The sequence below is a fragment of the Lolium perenne genome, unplaced genomic scaffold, assembly GCF_019359855.2.
Source record: "Lolium perenne isolate Kyuss_39 unplaced genomic scaffold, Kyuss_2.0 unplaced10, whole genome shotgun sequence".
NCBI classification, from domain to species: domain Eukaryota; kingdom Viridiplantae; phylum Streptophyta; class Magnoliopsida; order Poales; family Poaceae; genus Lolium; species Lolium perenne.
The window spans coordinates 197,793-219,443 of NW_027248968.1; the positions used below are offsets into that span (position 1 = coordinate 197,793).

The 21,651-nt window shown below is 44.1% G+C and overlaps 2 long non-coding RNA genes across 8 annotated transcripts; both read left to right on the top strand.

Annotated features, from left to right (window-relative positions):
• Window positions 1-4,541: 4,541 nt before the first annotated feature.
• Window positions 4,542-7,194, top strand: LOC139834260 (uncharacterized). Of its 4 annotated transcripts, XR_011750010.1 has the most exons (7): window positions 4,542-4,755; window positions 4,791-4,846; window positions 4,914-5,078; window positions 5,382-5,478; window positions 5,708-5,805; window positions 6,308-6,377; window positions 6,849-7,194. It is a non-coding gene; the product is annotated as an uncharacterized lncRNA (long non-coding RNA). The 4 variants fall into 4 exon arrangements; XR_011750008.1 differs by having other exon boundaries at window positions 4,791-5,078; XR_011750009.1 differs by having other exon boundaries at window positions 4,544-4,846.
• A 1,719-nt stretch (window positions 7,195-8,913) lies between these two features.
• Window positions 8,914-12,635, top strand: LOC139834263 (uncharacterized). 4 transcript variants are annotated; one of them, XR_011750017.1, is made up of 6 exons: window positions 8,914-9,938; window positions 10,328-10,610; window positions 10,710-10,792; window positions 10,899-10,958; window positions 11,319-11,413; window positions 12,146-12,635. It is a non-coding gene; the product is annotated as an uncharacterized lncRNA (long non-coding RNA). The 4 variants fall into 4 exon arrangements; XR_011750016.1 differs by lacking the exon at window positions 11,319-11,413 and having other exon boundaries at window positions 8,914-9,189; window positions 9,824-9,938; XR_011750015.1 differs by lacking the exon at window positions 11,319-11,413.
• The last annotated feature ends 9,016 nt before the right edge of the window (window positions 12,636-21,651 follow it).

Here is a 21,651-nt window from a genome sequence, read left to right on the forward strand (position 1 = left end):
GACGACGCGATGCCGTAGAACCAACACAGAGGCGCACGATGCAGGTGTAGGTGCTGGCAGGGGGCGACAATTCAGGATGTAGGGGATGAGGCAGTGTAGAGGGACCACCAGAGGGTGAGACGAGGGAGGAGGAGCAGGGGCGCCAAGGATGCTGGTAGCCGGCGAGGTGCGGGGCTAGGTCACCAGCGTGGTGGCGGCGCGACCGCGCGACGACGGGATATAAGGTAGAGGCGTCATGTTCACACCTGGAAGATGGGTGGGTTTCCCAACCTTTTCCCCCGTGATTTCATGTGAAACCCTATTCCATGGGCCCACGACATCTACCCACTAGATTCGTGTCGAAACTAGGGATTCCATGAGAATTTTCTATATGCATTATTTGAAAAGGTTATAAGAACATAAAAATGAAAAAAAGATCAAGTTCTTACAATAGTAGGGTCAATGGCCTCGAAGTGAGGTTATGCACCATTAGCCCATAACTTGTATGTATAATAGTCCTATTTGTCAATCGGGTGCTACATCAAAGTTATGTTTGTCTTCTCCGCTTTAGAAAACCCATATATACTCATACTAGGACTCCTTATAACAAGGGAAGAGTTTTCGATGGTTTTTGGTGTGATTTCATGTGTTCATCTATTTTGCAGGCCCCGTGATGTTTCCCCCTAGCTTTCCGTCTAGAGTGGTGATTCCACGTGAATTTACTCTTTTTGAGTTATAATGGGTCGCAATACCATGAAACCCGCAAAAGAGGCCAAGTTCTTACAAAAGTTGTCCTTGTGGCTTCGAAGTGAGCGTTTTGCACTATAAGTCTAGAATTTTTGTTTTGGGTAGTTATTTGTGTAAACTAGGTACCACTTTGCAAGAGTTGGGTCGGTCGCTTCGGAGCGTAGTTTTTTGCACCACAAGTCTAAAAGTGTCGTGACTTATAGTGTTTTAAGTGTGAAGGAAGTGTCACTTTAGAGTTGTGCATTGTCTTTTTACATCACCTTTCTATACCCATATCATGACCTCAATCAGAAGGGGAAGATTTTTTACCCTTCCTCGCGTATTTTAGGAGAAACCTTGTTCCTTGGGTCCCGCGAACTACCTTGTAGGTGTCCATCGAAAGTGTTGATTCCATTTGAGTTTCATATTACCCATTAGCTTCCCGTGGAAAGTGGTGATTCAATGTGGCTTTCCTCTTTTATTGTGTCATGATGGGTATAGGAACATGAAATATCCAAAAGAGGCCAAGTACTTACAAGAGATTGGCCATTGGACTCGAAGTGGGTGCTATGCACTATGAGTCCGTAAACTTCACACGAGATAGTCATGTTTGCGAAGGAAGTGCCACTTCATAGTTATGTATTGGTCTTTCTTATTTACACCACATTTAAATACCCATATCACCCCCATGAACGAGAGTAAGAGTTTTGACCATCCCACATGCTATTTTAGGGAAAACCTTGTTCCTTGGGACCCGCGATGTCTACCTTGTAATTGTCCATCGAAAGTGGTGATTCCATGTGAATTTCATATTACCTAGTATCTTTTCATCGAATGTGGTGATTCAATGTGGCTTTCCTCTTTCGTTCTGTCATAATGGGTCATAGCAACATGAAATCCCCAAAAGAGGCAAAGCGCTTACAAGAGATCGGCCGCTGGCCTCGAAAGTGCACTATGAGTCCGGAATCTTCACGTGAGATAGTCAACGAGAATAAGAGTTTTGACCATTCCTCGTGCAATTTGAATCGAAACCCTGTCCCATGGAACCCACGACGTCTAACTCCCATCTCTTCGTTGAAAGTGGTGATTTCATGTGACCTTCCTTTTTATTTGTGTTATAATAGGTCACAGGAACATGCAAGATGGGTGGGTTTCACAACCTTGCTCTCTCGATTTCATCTCGAAACCCTATTCCATGGCCCCCACAACATCTACCCATTGGATTCCCGTCGAACTTGAGATTCCATGTGAATTTTCTATATGCATTATTTCAAAATGTCATAAGAACATAAAAATGAAAAAAGATCAAGTTCTTACAATAGTAGTGTCAATGGCCTCGAATTGAGGTTATGCACCATTAGCCCATAACTTGTATGTATAATAGTCCTATTTGTGAATCGGTTGCTACATCAAAGTTATGTTTGTCTTGTTCGCTTTAGAAAACCCATATATACTCATATTAGGGCCCCATACCACAAGGGAAGAGTTTTCAATGGGTTTTGGCATGATTTCATGTGTTCCTCTGTTTTGCAGTGCCCCGTGATGTTTCCCCCTAGCTTTCCATCGAGAGTGCTAATTCCACGTAACTTTACATTTTTTGAGTTATAATGGGTCGCAATACCATGAAACCCCGCAAAAGAGGCCAAGTTCTTACAAAAGTTGTGCGAGTGGCTTCGAAGTGAGCGTTTTGCACTATCGCCTAGAATTTCCTTTCTAGGGTAGTTATTTTTGTGAACTAGGTACCCCTTTATAGGAGTTGGGTTTGTGGTCTCGGAGCGTAGTTTTTTGCACCACAAATCTAAAAGCTCCGTGACTTATAGTGTCTTTAAGTGTGAAATAAGTGTCACTTTAGAGTTGTGTATTGTCTTTTTACACCACCCTTCTATACCCATATCATGACCTCAATCAAAAGGGGAAGATTTTTTACCCTTCCTCGCGCAATTTTAGGAGAAACCTTGTTCCTTGGGTCCCGCGAACCACCTTGTAGCTGTCCATCAAAAGTGTTGATTCCATGTGAGTTTCATATCACCCATTAGCTTTCCATGGAAAGTGGCGATTCAATGTGACTTTCCTCTTTTATTGTGTCATGATGGGTATAAGAACATGAAATCCCAAAAGAGGCCAAGTACTTACAAGAGATTGGCTATTGGAGTTGAAGTGGATGCTATGCACTATGAGTCGAGAAACTTCACACGAGACAATCATGTTTACGAAGAAAGTGCCACTTCATAGTTATGTATTGGTCTTTCTTATTTACACCACACTTAAATTCCCATCACCCCCATGAACGAGAGTAAGAGTTTTGACCATTCCACACGTGATTTTAGGGGAAACCTTGTTCCTTGGGACCCGCGACGTCTACCTTGTAGTTGTCCATCGAAAGTGGTGATTCCATGTGAGTTTCATATTACCTAGTATATTTTCGTTGAATGTGGTGATTCAATGTGGCTTTCCTCTTTCGTTGTATCATAATGGGTCGATCATAGCAACATGAAATCCCTAAAAGAGGCAAAGCACTTACAAGAGACCGGCTAGTGGCCTCAAAAGTGGGGTTATGAACTATGAGTCCGAAATCTTCGCGTGAGATAGTCAACGAGAATAAGAGTTTTGACCATTCCTCGTGCAATTTGAATCGAAACCCTGTCCCCTGGGACCCGTGACGTCTAACTCCCAGCTCTTCGTTGAAAGTGGTGATTTCATGTGACCTTCCTTTTTTATTTGTGTTATAATAGGTCACAGGAACGTGAAAACTCCAAAAAATATGTCAAGTTCTTGCAAGAATTGGGGTCGATGGCGTGGAATTGGGGGTTACTACTTGGTCAAAAAAGTTTCTACGTGGACACATGGCCGGATAATTAATGCTATTACCTCTGTCCATACAAATATGCCTTAAAAAAATGTCTATAAATATATATAAAAATAGATAAATCTAAATAACATTTTATACAGGGAGGGAGTATTTCAAGAAATGAGACATATGCAATTAATTAGTGCACGCAATAAGCAATTGTTAAATCCAGCGTCTATTTCCTTTCCTTCAAACCGAACTTGGGTACTAGCCTACTACTCTAGCTAGCTTTGCCCATGACACTCCTGCTACATATGGTGATCGTAGCATAGAATTATCAATCCGTAAACTTTATTATAGTTTAGAGTGATCTTGTGATTCATGGTTTCTCGACTTAATTTACGGGTTAAAAGGAGCACGCGTTTCGTCAAACACTAGAAATTAACTCAAGCGAAACTTCCGATATGATGTAGAGATTCCAATTTTGATGATAACTAAATTCTGAGCACTAATATTAATTAATTTTTGATTCGTGGCGCTAACTAATTTTTAGCTGGTGAAAAAGCATATAATAATGTCTAAATTAATCTGCATGGAAATTAAATCTGATTTCTCAGCTGACTTTACCATTCTCAATATATCATAAAAATGTCGCCGTTCTTAATAATTTGACTGTCTAATCAAGTGCTACAAAGTTAGTCTGAGCCGAAGTGAATATCCGCTTGAAGATATACTAGTAGCTTGATTTATAGAGTTAGTGGTGTTACACCAGTAGTGTAAACTCAGTGGACTCGTGTGCGTGGATGTATGGTTGAATTCCAAGTTTGGAGCGTATATACTATGAAGCTAGCTCGATTGATTCAATTGAGCGTATACGTGAGCCAGGATGCATGCTGCTAAAAATCCTTTCAATTTTTGGACACTTGATCGATCTTATGGTAGGTGAGTAAAGTGACTCGTCTAATTGGCAGAATCCCGCGCTATCTGAAATTCCAAAATTCACATGAAAAAAAAGCCATCGAAATTATTGAGTTGGGCCAAGACGAGAGGTCCTCATCTAGGTTTTGTTTTGGGCCAAACGAAGCGCATCCTCCAACTTCCCCTCGCCGCCGCCTCAACTCCTGCCGCCGGCCGCCGCTCGCCGCCCACCCATCTCCCTCGATGCCGGACATCCCCACCCACCAAATTCCCTCCGCCCCGCTGTCCAACCCTTGCTCATCGCCTCCTGGACACGCCGTCGCCGTCGAGTAGCACCGCCCGAGGCTCAAGCCGTCGCCGTCGAGGAGCACCGCCCGAGGCTCAAGCCGGCGCTGGACCTCCTCCATGGCGTCCGCGTCTACCTCTCCCTCCTCGGTCAAGTCCCGATCTCCGTTTCCTGACCTTGATTTTATTCCTATTGCTCATGCTCTGTCCCGTGCAGAAATTTTGGAGGGGGTCATGGCCGGCCTCCCCCATCTGCTGCTCTGCTGGTGACTGTGTGCTCGCCAGCACGGCCAAGGAGACGCCGACGACCACGCACCATGAGTCGGCGACCTGGACATGATCGTCCAGGAGAACCCGACCACGGCGACGCCCACAGAATAAGGTCCTCACCTTTCCCCATCTTCCTGCCGTGCACGAACCTAGTTCTTCCCCACGATGACATTGTCAGTGTGCACCTCTCACACGTGAGCATATAGTTGTAAGAATGTCAGGCATTTCATTCTAGATGAGTGTGATAAGATGCTAGAGTCACTTGGTATGCTGCCATGCATCAGCTTTGCCATGACGTTGATTGTTGCCTAGTTCTCTCGCTGATTAGCCATGTGCTCGAGATGATATCTTTGCCCCTGATTCATGTAACTAGAGCTCGAAAATAAATTTTCCTTTTGTTTTTTGTATTTATCAGGGGAGAAGTGGAGCTGGAGCTTGTCAGGAGGTAGCGATGGCTGCCAGATCCGGCTGGAAGGATGCGGTGGCCTTCTTTTTCGACTCCGTGGGTTTAGGTGAGTCCACGGGAAGACTTGGCACTAGACTCCGTGGATTTATGATATAGATGACATAGTACATTCAAGTCTCCACAAGTCTTGTTTTTGACATGATGATCCGTGACACCATCAAGCCATGTTTGTATTGGTGTTTTACAATTCTATTGACATGTTAGACCAATTTCGAAATCTGATCCTTCTTGCTAAATCCGCCATAGCTGACCATCATGTTTTGTTCTTGTTCAAGGAAAATGAGGACTAAATGAGAGACACGTGTCGCAGCTGGAACCTGTGGCTGCAGGCCATCACTTGGAAGGAAGCTGGAAGACCCTGGGGACAAGCTTGGTCGGCTTCCTTTCTAGCGCCTTAATGAACTGGTTATGATGCATGTTATGTTGTATGCCCGGTATTGACCGGTGATGCGGAGATTTTCGTTGATTATATGTCTGTGTCACATGGGCTGTGTCGTATGCACCATTTTCTTAATTGAAGTATGATATTTGCTGTGTAGGTTTGGATGTCCAAAAAACAGGCAAGGTTTTGCCAAAATTTTGAGCACTCCCTTGCTAATTAATTTTGAACATCCTTGCTACTTAGTGGCTTAATGACTAGTTCTATTTATTAGATAAAATCACGCTGATCTTTGTAAACAAGTAGAAAGAAGTAATTGTTGACAAGTGCTAGATAGGAAGCAGAATCAATCATCGATAAGGATCTGTTGCCTTTCTTGGAAATTGTTTTAGCTTTATCAGTTCCGTGTGTAAATTAGAAGTTTGGAATTAGACCAGTTCCTGATTCCTGTAACTTGAGCTCCAAAATAATTTGGCTTTTCGTTTTTGTATTCCAGGGATAAGTGGAGCTGGCCCAGAGGGTAGCCATGGCCGGATCTCCCTTCTTCTTCGAATCCGTGGATTTAGGTGAGTACTCTGGTAGCCATGACACCAACTCTTGATTTAGTTGAGGCTGGTTTAGGACCATACCATGGCTATAAGTTGGTGTTACGAGAGTGTCACCTCTTATGTCCTTTCCATTTCTTTGAGATCATGCTATGCGTTGTTTTCAAGAGGCTGGTTGCACCTGTTTGAAGCTATCTGTTTAGATTAATGTTTGAAGCTAGAGGTAGAACCTGGAGTCACACTAAACCAAAATTTTCATATAATTTGGGCCGAACCTTGATCTTGAGTTACTATTATTAATGTGTCTGGTTACGCTTGTTTGGAGCTGATCTGCACTAAAGTGGCTAAGTTCCGATCCATATTTAGTGCCGGGATTATTATTGTTTTGCTTAGCTGATTCCTAAAATGAATTCTGTTAGGAAGCTCATTGATGCCTGTGCTGGATGTTCCTAGTTTTAATAAGAAAGAGTAACAAAACTTCCTTTTTTTCAGCATGTAAAGAAAGAAGAGCAAGAAGGCTACAAAGAAGGACCTGCCCAGATCCTTTCACTTTCTGCATGTAATCTTCTTGGTGCTGTAGTTGGGAAGCGCGAACCAGGTGTCCCGTCGTGTGTAGTGCCGCTTTTCGGTCCTTGTAATATTCGGTAGTACTCGATGTTGTAAAATCCATTTTTGTAATGCTCCAGGCTTTGGAAGTTGTAACAATTTGGTAAATGTGCACGTGTGTGATGTTTGTTCCTAGCTTGCGTTTCTTTGCGTTAGACTTGTCAGCAAGGTTGGATCGTGTGGCTGTACGAACATTTATTCTACTACTATATTGTTTGATTTGTGGTCTGAATGTTGCAAAAAAGGAAAGGTCATGGCAAAATTTTGAGTACTATGTGTCTCAAATGGACCAGGTCGATCAGATGAGAAGGTACATTGGTCTGCGGAGGATGAATTAGTATATCACTTATCTTTCATTTGTGCATACAGAGGCAGCGTTGCTACCATAGATGCATACACGCACACATAGCGGGAAATAAGGGAAAATTGAGACCCCGTAATAATTGGATCGATTGGGATTTAATTAGTTTCCAAATATAGTGCCAAAATTTTCGTTTTGGGCTGAGCGGTAATCTCCACTATTCTAGCTGAAACGTCCCCCCGAAAGAATGTACTTTGACCCAGATGAAACATCGATCCCTCCAGCGATCCACCCATACCATGCTGCCGTGAAAGTCACAAGGTACTTTGGTCTGAAGGGCAGATCCTGCATATTGATGATCAAATGTCAGCATACCAAGCACCAGACTTCACAAGGCTACAGAGTTAAAGACTGTTTGGAATATTTTAAAAACACTTGGATGGATTTCAAATCTTATTGAACTGGACGGCCGCGACGATTATTAGGTGGAGGGCAGCCATGGGCCATCAACAAACAAAGGTTTAGCAAAACATGATTGGTGATCATGGTTTAATCTGGAAACTTTGAGGTTCGTAACGATTATTAGGTTTCCTCCTCTCGCCCGCGTGTGGCGACGTGGGGAAACCCTAGATAGCTGCCGCCACCAGCCCCCCTCCTTCCTTCTCCCGCCGCTGCCATGGGGCGTGGCCGGGCTCTGCCTGGTCGTTGCCGGCGGCGGTGGGGCCTGCTTGTCCCCTGGCGGGATGGATTGACGCGGGAAGGATCCTCCCCAGTTAGGTGTGGTGCGCTCGCTGGGCACCACGGCGTGCTGGTTGCTCGATGAGTGGCGGCATGAGCGGTGCGCCCGTCGTCGTGAGCGGCGGCGCGCCTAGGACATCGGCGGCGCGGCGGACGGTGACCTAGGCGCCAGTCTGGGGCGGCGTCCTTGTGATGGTGGTGGTGGCCGTTGGCGATGGGCCATGCCGGCCCGGCGGTGGAGGTGCGAGGTGGGATGGACCAGATGGGTGCAAGCCCTAGGTCGGACTTCTCCTTTCCAGTGTGTGATCTTGGTTGTCGCCGATGGAGGGTCGACCGGTTGCAACGCGTCTCGCAGTGTTGCCTCGGCCGGCCTGGGATTGTCGGCGGCGTTGCCTCGGTCATCGGCAGCTAAAACATTTTGGCAAGTTATTACTTTAGCCACACCCCAAATTAATTATTTACCCGGATTACTTGCTATAAACTCGGCAGTTGATTGGGTAAAAACAAATACTAGTGGTAGTACTACCCCATTCCATCAATAAATTTTGTGCCCGTAATTAATTTCCAGGATGGCTCTCCCCTATAAACTAGGAAGTTGATTGGGTGGGGAAAACAACTCACCCCTAAAATCACGACACATTAATTCTAATTCTATATATATACTCCCAGATTTTGTTTTGTGTGTTGCTTCCTCCTTGATCCGTGGGATTAGCCATTGCAAAGCTGAGCAAAACTCGAGCCCACCCACCGAAACAAAATCGCTTCCTCCCTCCCACCGAACCCATTTGCGCCGCCGGCAACTCCTCTCCCCGCCGACCACCTCCCCGGAACCCCCTCTCTATCCCACCCCTTGGAGCCACCCATTGCTGGCACCCCCTCGAGAAATCTTCTGCCTTTGTGCTCCTTGGCGGGCGGCGGCGCGGCAGATGATTTTGGTGAGGCGGAGCGAAGATTGGGCGTCACCGGCGGAGGAGCAGGAAGTCCACGACGACGGTGGCGCCCCTGCAGCGGGTGGTGGTGACCGCGGCGGCTCCGCGCGGGGCAGATGCGACCCTGGCCTTCACCGACGCCTCCGATGGCAGCAGCCACGGCGGGATGCTCGTGGTGGGGGACAGAGAGGCGGTAGCAACCAGTAGGATCAGTCCTAGCTGGAAGGGAGATGTCCTATGATTTATTTGGCATCTCAAGGTCGAAATTTTTCTCTGTCTGCCTATGATTTATTTGGGTGCTGAATATTGTTACTAGTCAAGTGTTGTGCAAATCGTTGATGCATGTGGTACCGAAAAAGAATGATTAAATAGTTTTGCTCGCCTGCTCTGGGGCCACATACTGTATTTGTTCAAATACAAATAGAATGATTAAGTAGTTTTCCTTGTCTGCTTAATGCATCTGTGTGGTCACATATTGTATTTGCTGACATGCAAATTACTAAATTTGTTTTCTACATGGTAGTGCAGAAAGTAGTAGAGGCTAGAATATCTTCTCCATTTGGTGGTTCGATTGTTATACATTTGTGTTTTGCTTGCGCTGATATGAACTAAGACTTGCAGCGGATGATTTGTTAGTGCTACCTGGCTGAATCTATCGCAAAGTGCGTAGTGTTAATAATATCCATGCTTAATTCTGTAGCGAATTTGATGCATAAGGGTTCCTAGTATCTCAAGTTGGGCATCTGCTGTGTTTGATTTATGTGCATAATTTGTTCATTTTACTCCCATATTTTCTCATGCACATTGTGAGCCTGATGTAGATGATTCCATTGGTTCATGGTCTTTGATGCTCTGTATTGTACGTTTCTCTACCATGTGTGCTCCTGCTCTAGCCTCCTCGCTGTTCCGACCAAGACCTGAGAGGCGACAAAGCTGATGATCCAAGCATGCTGCTACTGCTCCTAGCCTCCACCGACAGCCCTTCTTCTGCCAAAGGGAGGAGAGCTAGTAAATCCCTCATTCATATCTATGTTTATTTTGTGTGTTGAGGTAGTAAGAGCTTGCACCTTTTTTAATCCAACACAGAATAATAATTTGAGAACATCGGATGCTTCATGAATTGCTTCATGCATGGGTTGGTGCAGTTAGGTCTGAGTGTATGCCTCCTAATTATGTTTGCTGTACATGTTTTTTACAATCTAAAATTAGAACAAAAAAGGAGAGCTTTGGAAATTATGACCGTGCTACTCAAATTGGTACATGCTATCTTTCAGGGTTTCCATTTTGCTATTTTTGTTTGCTGTAGATGTGTAGGCTTAGTAGTTGTGCTTCTTTTTTCTTTTGACTGTTTGCTGTTTGCTATGCATAGACAGTACTAAAAACTTGTTCATTTTCAGGTTCAAAGCTCATCGGAGGAGGAGGAACTGAAGAGAGCGACATTGGGAGGAGGCCTCGTAGGGGAAGCGTGAGGAGGAGGAACACCATTACAGCCTAATGATCACGACACCGGCGACAAAAAGAATGTGTTGTATGGTGATCAGCTGACAAAGCAAGCCTCAAATCGGCAAGATTTTGCATCCCAGTGAATATAGAGTACGGAAGCTGATGTTAGTAATGTGGTATCCCAGTGAAAACAGAGCAAGGGAAAAGCTCAAGAGAACAATTCATAGGCCATTTAGAGTGAGGACCAATGCCATTTTTATGATTGCATCCCATATTGCACGTTTTTGTGAAAGATTTTGCACTCAGTTGCTGACTCACTCTTTGTGCACCATGTAGGAAATACAAGTGCTGAAAGAAAACAAGACTGTGGCCAAGAAGAACAGCATGCAGTACTGAAGGATGAAAATAAAAGAGTGATGGTAAGTTGAATGACTCAAGAGTGCATGACAACAGCTTCCAGATTTGTTAATCTTTGACAATTGATGGTTACACGTTGTTCTTTTTGAATGCACTACTATGATGCAGCAAACTGGAAGATGTCCTGATGGAAGGGGACGAGATAAACTAACTTGTGGAGATAAACAGGTGATCATTTCTCTATCCAAATCAATAAGTGAAATAATGTTTAGTAGTTGTTACGTTTTCCATTTGGAGGTTAATCTGTGTTGGTCTGTTACCAAATCAAAGCTTGTATGTTTGTTAAATGTGGTCTGTTGCTAAAGTAGTAGGGGCTGAACGCAGTACATAATAGAAGCTCCAAAATTTTAAGTAATAACAAAGCTTATCTTTTTGGACTAGAGATGTTTGTTTCTTTCCTCGGCAAAGCAACTTATGCAATTATCTGAGTGAATTCAAGTAGTACTACTTTGGTGCAGAGATATGGCATTATTCAGTTATCGAAATGTTCATTTCCATTGGATGATTGTTTGATTCTTTTCATATCAGTGCTTGGTTTGGTTATCTCCCCTGAGTACTACTGGCTCTTTGGTGCTAGTTTGTATCGGGCATACCTGCGACAGCGTGTGTGCCATGGCACCTAGGTAACACAGTTTCTGTGCATGATTTGTTACTTGACAACCTGTATGCTCCAAAGGAAGAACATGTATATATATATTTTGCTTTAGTCCTGTGTTGGGAGTATTTTCTGGTTAATTTTCTTGCTGCTGCTTTTGTGGTGTACATGGAAATTTTATTCCTAAATGTGCGCATCCATACTGAGTTGCTTCTCTGATGAAGTGGTCTTGTGATCCCTACACTTGTGGGTTTTGGTGATCCCTATACTCTTGTATTTATTAAACTAGTTGTTTGGTCGAGTTGATGAATGTAAAGCTTAAACCTGGCTTGCATCGAATGTGAGCTGAATTAACCTGGAGCTTTTTGGAGCTGATCTGGACTAGTGGTTCAACAAAGTAGATAGATATTTTGTGAGTTATAAAGCCTGAATGCGTACTGTATTTGTCTCGGTTTTGTCAGTTACAATTTGTAGAAGAATGTGTTGCTGGCAATCTGTTTCACCATGTACTGTCCTTGTTGCGAAAGGGCATAATTGGTTCATTTGCCGTTTATTATGATTGGCCTTATTGCCTTTTGTTACTTTTTTGCCCTCTGCACCATTAGAAGATGTAGTGCAAAATGTACAGATTACCTCTTTTAGCATCATTTTTTTGAAGCAGTAGCTGGGTTGGGCAGTTGAGATGGTGAAATAATGGTTAGTAACTGTAACCTTTCCCGGTTGGAGGTTAATCTTTGTTGGCCGTGTTGTGGTCTTGCAGGTTCCAGTTGGCAACGGAGGAGGCTGGAGAAGCATGAGGTTGCTGTGGTGGTGGTGGAGGTCTCTAGTTGGTGTAGATACATGTTTAAGGTGAGCTTGTCTGGACGCGGCGGTGGTGTTTTGATACTATGTTTGGAATGTTAAACCTGGAGGTCGAGTTGTTTGTATTATTTCCGAGCCCTGCCGCCAAGTCGAGTTGTTTGTATTCTTTCCGTGCGAGTAAAGGAATCGGAATGGAGAGATGTGCTGCTGGCCCTGTGGTATAGAAGAAGTGTAGGTACAGTAGTACTAGCTAAATTTATCTGGGATGCAGGCTTTTTTTATTTTTGCGGGTACAGGCTTTTGTTTTTCGTCTGAATTGGTAAGTAAGGATCTATGCTGACCAAACATGAAAATATAGAATATAATCAAGTAAACATGAGTCAAATAGTTAATGCGGAAAACCCAAACCAGGAACAAAAATCACAGGTGCATGACCATGACATTTCCACTTGGCGCTTCCGCTACTTCGTCGGAGAGATCCATGGAAACAAAAAAAAGAAAAGCGGACGGCATTGTTCGCGATGTTGGCTGTGAGTGGTTAAACAAACTTTTACATTCAGTTCTAGTTAATTCACTTTTGGCCCGGATAACCTGCGGCCGCCCTGGTGGAGCGGATGATCGGCAGCATCGGAAAAGATTGGAGCTGAGCGAGAGCAAGAAGAAGACGAGACGGCGTGGGAGCTGCGGAGGCCTCCGGCGAGCTACTGCGGGTGAGACGAGGATCTGATCGCGGAGGAGCTGCTGTGCGTGAGATGAGGATCTGATCCCTGTGATGGCTCGCGGGCGGTAGTATGGGAATCGTGGTGGACGGCGGAGATGGTGGCCGGAATTTTAAATGTTGATGAAACTAGCGTAGCTAAATTTTAAATGTTTTATCCTCAAATCCCGGCTGCCGCCGGTTAGTCGGCCAGAATTCATTCGCAGCAATGGAACGTAGAGTAGAAAAAGAAAGGTCCATGTCAAGGGGAGCTAGGCACGCGCGGGTCGGTGCCAGAGGGTCTGCTGACCAGGCTGTTTCTCTTGAGGGGCTGCTGCTTCTCCGGGGTTCCGCGTGAAAAAAGAAAAAGAAAAAAACACCAACACCTTCGGTACTCCCCTTCCCTGCTCCCGTTATCCGCTTCTCACATCGATCCGGTCTCCTTCTTGGCGCTGGGCTGGGCTGACCCGCCGACTTGGGAGGGAACCCAGATGTTCAGTCTCTGTTGCACACGGGACGGGGGTGGATCAGCTCCCTCTTTACAGGCCTGCACAAACCATGAACGAGAAGCTAGCTAGTCATCAGGACAAATAAAATCGAGGAGCCCCGGAGCTGGCAGTGTACGTCGTTGCACGTACAGCTAGATCAAAAGAACAAACCGCGAAAGAATGGGATCAGAAACCAACACTATGCGCACAAGAGAACGTGGCTATATATATCACCCACATATGTGAGAAGATGCGAGTGATAACTGTGTAATAGGACGCTCCCCGAGTCAACTTGGCAGTACTACTAATTTTGTTTGTTCATACAACGTCCTTAGCCTTTCACTACTATTAAGGAATCAACCATCTAGTACCAATTTTCGAAGTTTGCGCCAAGAACCTTCAGCACATGTTGTTCCGTAAACTCCACATGATGCTCATTTCTTTTTGACTCTTACCATATGCATCAAGTTGACAATCTTAATTAATCGCGTATGTTAATATGGAGCTTGGCCGCCATTCGTCACAAGGGAACCAATCATCTATCCTTTTTTTTTTTGCATTATTCATTGACCGACTAGACCTAGTTTGTCTGCCCAGGAACACAAACGCAGGAAGTCAAGCTATTTGGGCCGGGGATGGGAAAACCAACGTGTGGTTGGATGGTTAGGAGAGCGATGATACCCTCAATCCACCAAAGTTCAAACTTCAGGTTTGACACTTTGGTATCTCATTAAAAGCTAGAATATTCTTCAGTGGAAGGCGACGTTCCCATCGACAACGAGACGGCATCTTAAGACCTGTTGTATCAGTTTCTTGGACGGTAGATATCATATTCAGTGACAAATATCCTCATTACAAATGTTTGATCTATCATGTATTAAGGTAAGTAGGTGACATATTGGCTTTTTTGTCACGTATGATCATACATGCATCACGGTATCAACTCGCGTCATGGTTAACCATCACGGATAATCCTGTTGACGAAATTGAATTCGTGATACATTAGTCCGTCATTAATGGTGGGACCCGATTGTCAATGTTAATGTACAAAAGCATAAACTAGTTTAAGAAATAGGCAAAAAAGAGGCCCATCAGAGTTTCGAACTAGGGTTGTTTGAAGTGGCTACCGTTATGCTACCATCTGTTTGCGTTGATATTTTCTTACGTGATAACTTTTATCTATTTATTTATGGAAATATCAGGCAATGATATAATAAATGTTAAGCGAAAAACCCTTTCAGAGCCCGAGCTACACATAGGACTTTATCCAGGACGTTCATGTGCAAGAAGATTGGTCAAACTAGTGTATTCAAGTGACGTATTTCACATGAAGGAGATCATTCTGTCTCTCTAGTAAATCCAACCGTGACACATGACAGACTCACTCTGTGGCACACGGGAGTCCCAGCCGACGACTTGGCGACCAGGGCGCGCGGAGTAGAGAGGACCGTATCTGCACACGGGAAGGGCCGGGAGCAGCACCTGTCGCTCGCTCGCTCGATCCATTTCCTTGTGCACGGTCGCGGAGAAGCCAACGACTTGGTTGGTCAACGGACCCGAACGAAACACGCGCGCTACCAATCCTACTCCAGCTTGCTGCCTCGCGACCAATCCGGCCGGCCGGCCGGCAAAAATACGTACATTGCGCGCGGAAATCGTGCCGCGGCCATCACATGTAGGCAGGCCATTGATTATCCGTAGGGTCGCATGCCCTCTAATCCGTCTCACTTAATAATCCGCGACATCTCCGAGGCTCCATGTCACCGATCCGTGCCCCAAACCATCTCCGCCCTTCATCCCGGCCGGCCGGTGTCTCCTGCAGCAGAGATCCATCCATCTGTTCTGTTTCCCACTCCAAAACAGGGGCCTTATCCCTCCATCTCCATCTATAAAAGAAACCCATGGTCGCCGCCGCGGGCGGCAGCGCGTGCCGTGACTTATGACTTTGGACTTTGGCGACGGGACGGGACGGGGAGGCCACCATGCCGCACGCCGGAGAGCAAACTATACATGTGTGGCCGGACGCCGGCGTCATCCTTCCACATCATCCTCTTTCCATTTCGATCTCTCCCCCGTCCGTCTCCCTAAAGCCGTTCTTCATCGGCTCAGCGCTCCGCATACCTGCTGCAGATAGCCGTCGGTCGGCGCTGACCGACGCATGCGGTGGTAGTTCCTACCGTGTTAGTGGGTAAATGAGATAGGTCTGTGTCGGATCTCGGTAGTTTCAAGATTAATTAAACCAATTGATTCTCGTCGAAACTAACGCAGTTCAGTGGTCCGGAGTTTTCATTGCAACTTAAACATCATGGCCGGCATATAGTTGCTGGTATCGTCAAACATATATATAACCAGTTTTCTAGTTCCACTAAAAATGTTCGAGTATTGTACAACCCAAATTTAACCCATTGAGCGCCATTTGTTGCTTCCTAAAATAGGCGCTACTTCCATACAAGTTTATTGGCTCTTTGTTCGTCTCTCTACGATGTTGCTTGTTAGATAGGAGATACGAAGAGGCAGATCGATGGCTCCGATGGACATTGCCGCGGATCGCTTACCTGGACAGTGAAAACCAAGCTCTAGGCCTAGGAAAAAAACAAATTAATGTAGGCCTGTATGCAATCCGGGGCTAATTTCTATCCATAATAACATGGTACCGATGGACCAATTCTCCTCCCACCCTCATAACTGCTTTGCACTAATTACTCCATATTTCCAGAGCAAGCTCTCACATGTTCGTGCCCACTGGAAATAGGATAACAATTGTACATATTTCACGAAAGCTACCAACAAAATGATCGAGTCTCTCCCATGCATGTTTCCAATGGAAATAACTACATAATGATGCCGCCATATCTGGGCTCATGCATGGAACCAGACAATCACAAGAAACGCTACTATTCGCTGTCATGTGGTCCCGACGTTTCCAAGCAAGCAGAGGAGCCGCCTTAGAGCATCTCTGCCGCGTCCCCAAAGGGATTTGGGGCACGTCGGACACTTAACCTCTTCTAGTCGTACGCTCCAAAGGCCGCTTCGGTTCGGATGTGCCCCAAATATTGTCCGGCGTCCCCAGTCCATCCCCTGTGTATAGAGGCCCTATCAGGGACGCCGGATACGACTTTTACACTTGCTTTACGTTTGGAGGGCGCGGCTAGGAACGGGAGCCCTCCCAAATGTGGCTTCGGTCCGGACGTCCCCAAACGACCAATCCGACGTTTTTGCCAGACGTCGTTTGGGGATGCAACTGGAGATGCTCTTATGCGCCGGTATTGGCTTTGGACGCGAGTAGCTCCCGGACGCATGTACGATATGGTACTAGTGTGTTGCTTTAGTTAATTATTACAATCGGTAAAAAGGGAATCACGCCTGTATGATATGGTACTAGTGTGTTGCTTAGTTAATCACAATCGGCAAAAAGGGAATCACGCCTGTATGATATGGTACTAGTGTGTTGCTTAGTTAATCACAATCGGCAAAAAACGGAATCACGCATGTATGATATGGTATTAGTGAATCGGAAAAAAAGGGAATCACGCCTGTATGGTATGGTATTAGTGTGTTGCGTTAGTGAATCACAATCGGAAAAAAGGGGAGGAAGCCTTTATGTTGAACAGTTACATAAGGTGACCCTAACACACGCTCTTCGCACTAGACAAAGCAGACATTATTCCTTCTTTGTGTTCTTACAATAGCCATGATCTTATTTGTTTTTTTTGCTTCCAGGGAGGTAAATTAAAAACCTTTTCACATGTGTTTCCATCAGGGTAGAGAAAGTTCCAATATATATTATTACATCTTCAGACAAACACAAAGCAACGACATGAGAAGAATATATGTCACATAATTTGCTTGATCATAGATCAACGGACAGCTGAATCATATTAAATTGCTGTAAAATGAGTAACAACAGCCAATGTTGCCCATAATGTAACAACATACTCGATTTTCTCCATAGCTAAAAAATTTGCTTGGATCACACTAGATCGAGGACCTCAACTTGCATTTGGCTAAAATATTTACAAACATATGGTCGCTTTGACACACACAAATTTAAGTGCTACTGCTAGTGGCAGACCCATGATGTCCATGCCAGCGCTTAGCACCTGGTTATCCCCCTCACCGCTGGCATATGGTGACGTAGGCAACACTGCCTCACGGAACAGTGACAGATCCTCACTATATATTGTGGCAGCCACCCAACAATGGATGAACCATTCGTAGTTTCCTTGAAGAGCACCTGCAGTACAACATGGAGCGGAATGCCTTGAGAGCTTCGCGCGCCTTCCAACATGACGGAACATGGTTAAACAACATCAACAATGGTTATTTTTTTATGTTTTTATTCAAGTGGCTATCAGTTTGTCTACTAGCATGCATGTGTTTATGAAAGCAAGTGCAAATTTATCTCCAGCTGGGGTGGTCGTCTCACCGACGCGTGCTTCATGTTGGGCTTTCAATCCATGTACATAGATCCTCCATGTTGTCTAGGCCCTTGAGCTGTCCTACCACCAACCTGCAAAAAAATTCAACAACAATTTGTTAGAAAATAATCACAATAACTACAAGATTGTTTTTCCTTTGTATTTTGATACCATTTTGTTGCTCAAAACTTGCAGAACAACAACTCAGAAATTTGGAGCTTGCACTGAATACCTACTATATGCTACTGCATACCATGACAAGGAAAATAAGATAAGAAACTGGTTTTCTAAGTACCATGAAGATGTAACAGTATCCTCGTTGACCACAATATGAATCAATAGTAGATTTATTTTGAAATAAATTTCGCATCCTAAGTAGAACTTACAACATGCTAACTAGTCTTAGCCACCCTGGCTCGTGGGAACGGACCAAAGACAACTTGCTAGTAGTCTGTGCATGCATACATACAGTTAAAAACTAAACCGCTCCTTGCAACGCCTCGAGAACACAATAGCATTTGCAGTAGCTTATTTCTTGCATTCATCTATCAGAAGAAGGCCTAAAGTACAAAGGTACCATGTATTTGATATTTTGGTTTACAAACTGTAATTCTGGTAAACCTGCAATCATTTGAGTATTTGTATCCACGAAAATATCAACCTGATCAAAACAGAGCACGCAACAACTAAACATAAAATGATAACAAGAGTTCAATGTTCGGTAAAGCTCTTCCACATGGATGGGCGCACCTGCTATGCTTGGTCCTTGCAAAAACAGTACAGACTTAAAGTGGACAAAATGATAACAAGAATTCAAGTACACCAAATGGTAGCAAATTTGTAAGCACGAAAACAGAGCACGCAACTGAAAACCAAGAAGAGTACTTCACCATTTGCTTATCAGGATAGCAAAATAGGTTCATAATAATATTAAAAAGGACCAATTCTGCAGATGCATCAATTCATGCACACCAGATGACATAAAAAACAATTCATGACTGTCTTTTTGGTCTCTCAAATCCAGTTCAGGTAATTGCTAAAAAGGCCAGTGTAATCAAGAAAAATCATGAACCACTTTATTATTTGTAATTACAAACTAGGGACGGAACCCCTAACCTATTCCTCGCATTTGGCAAGAACATATAATGCACACAGATCACTATCTTCATTAGGCAAACATACCAATCAAACCACTAGGATTGGAGAGAGTACCTCGACAATGTACTTGTTGGCGATGCCAGCGACCGTGTCCATCCTAGACACCTCGTGCTCGTGGAAGTGCAGGACAACAACGTCCTCTCCGGCCAGCAACAAGAGCAGCACACCACCACTGCGGAACTTACTGCAAATATTTAGGCTCCGGAGTGAAACATGGGTGCTCTACGAAGAAAACATAGAAAAAGTGTCGTCAAAATAACTACAGTCAACCTTTTTTGTTATAAACTAACACAAGCTAAGAAAAGGTAGCAACAATGGTGGTGACATGTATCATTTTACAGGTCATTTCAAAATAGTGGAAGTTCTAGAATTGTTCAAGAATTGAGATCCCAACAGAGCTAACTATGGTGATATCTGCAGCAAAAACCTGGTAGTAAACCATGGAATGTAAGCAGACTCAAGGTGGAGTAATATGGAATACACATTAAACAAAGTGGGGTCTTGCCAAAGCCTTTATAACTTCCGCTTCTACACATCCATTTCAGGAGCCCATTTAGCCAGCTTTGTGCAAAACCCGTCCGCAAGCATGCGTAAATGTGTGTGTGTGTATGCCAGTTTGGGATTTACTACTAAGAGAAACAGAACCAAGAAACAACGAAACATATCCAACAGCCAAAGCAGGCTTCAACGGGGAAGTGGGTTCAGATTTCCGTTCTCCATGCTAATCATCAGGCTAGCAGTTCAGTGCATCCCCCTCACTCAAACGTAAATGTGCCCCAGACTAGAAAAAAAGCTCAAACTGTATTGAACACAGCCCTAGCACCTAAACCAAAATACTAGCGCAAGAGCAGAGACAATGAAATGCAAGAATGTTAAAAAATGAAACCAGCATCAAATATTCCTCTAGACAAACACGTCATTCGCACCAAAGGAATATAAGAAATTCATGAATACTTCAGAGAGAAGCCTCAACATGACCAAAAGACAGAGCTAGCACAGATGGACACCTGGGTACAATTTTTAATACTTACTAGATGATACCCCGCGCGTTGCTGCGGAAATTTAATGACAAAATATAAAGCATTTTCAATACAGTATATACAAACTGGAGAAAAGGCGTTGGGTTGTGTGTCCAATACAATTGTATCTTGGCACATTTATTTAAAATCTAGTCTTCTCACACAAACGGATAAAAGCAGAATAAAATGGACATGCAAAAGAATATTATTGAAACATTGATTTTATGAGGATTTACCTATACCTCTTGAAAGTGCTCACAGCTCAAAAAGGCATAAATCAAATGCTCAGCTAACGCTCAAGTGAATGTGACATTTTGAGCATTCAACAATCTGTGCATATTGTTTTCGGTGATAGGTGGCCTGCTAGCAGGCGGCTTTCATACTTTATCATCAACCTGCATGTGAGTGGAGTTAGGGAATATAGTACATGAGAGAAAATATTTCGATTTGCCTTAGTTTATTTTTGGGCCTTCCATGGATGCAAATGCAGTGGATCAAATTCTATCTTGGTGTAGTACACAAAATGTAGTACTTGCTACACAACATATTGTAAACCATATAGCAGTATAGCAGCATAAGAATCTTGAGTAGCCCTTTAGTACAACAACTTGAGATTAGTCATGGCAGTGCAACTAATTGAAATTTCATAGAAAATAACTGTTTATATGAACCCACAATGGTTTCTCCCTTTGCTGCACAAAACGTCAACCTGAAAAAGGATGTGGTGTCATTTTGGTCATCTCACCTTTGGAGCACCTCAGTCACAACGAATGGAAGAAAATGAGAGGAAAACAGAACTGAGAAAGAACCCGTGGCATACCAAACATTATCAAGCGTGACATATAAAACTTGATAATTAAGAGAATCCTACTCATAGGCATACTTTCAGGATCTTCATTATCCATCATCTACAGGCCGCAGCAGTTTAAAGTTAGCAGTGAGGCATTCAAATATCAGAAAACGTAAATACATTCTGAACTGAAGTGATAGTTGATCTTTTCCTACCAGTAGGACCGAATTGAATCACCTTCCAATACCCAAAACCCGTGGAAAGTTCATCCATAATTAAAAGCAAATAAAATTCTTGTGAAAGCTACACAGAGATCTTATTATGACGAAACCGATTAGGTATGCTTCACTGACAAAACCGATTTGGTATGCTTCACTGTAACCTTCCTGAGCAAACCTAAGAATATCGAGCATTGAAGGCAATACACAGAATATGTACAGATTGAGCAAAAGAATCAGGAGAAGAGTGCAAGCCTAATTGAAATTGGCGGCATAGATTACCAGGAACGGATAGAGCCCATTAATCCAGAGCACGACTTGTAAATCCCTGCACAGAAACGCCCAAACCCAAAAGGAAGTGCCACATTAGAAATTGTAAGGATGAGCATACATAATTAAATCAAGGTCGTGGGATTCACTTGAGGATTAGGTTCGGTATGATATTGGGCTCCTTCGCAACATCACAATCTGAATCCTTGACATGGTCATCAATGCCTCAAGATCTCCCTTAGGGGCCTAGCCTTGCAGCGGCAATGGCAGAGCATGAGTATGGTATGGAGGCATCAACGTGAACTGGGAGGACGGGAATAGAGTGGCTGGGAAAGGTGAAAGACCAGAAGGATTTATGACCGATTAAAAGGCTGACGAATTTGTTGAGGAAGGAAGATGTGCGGGCG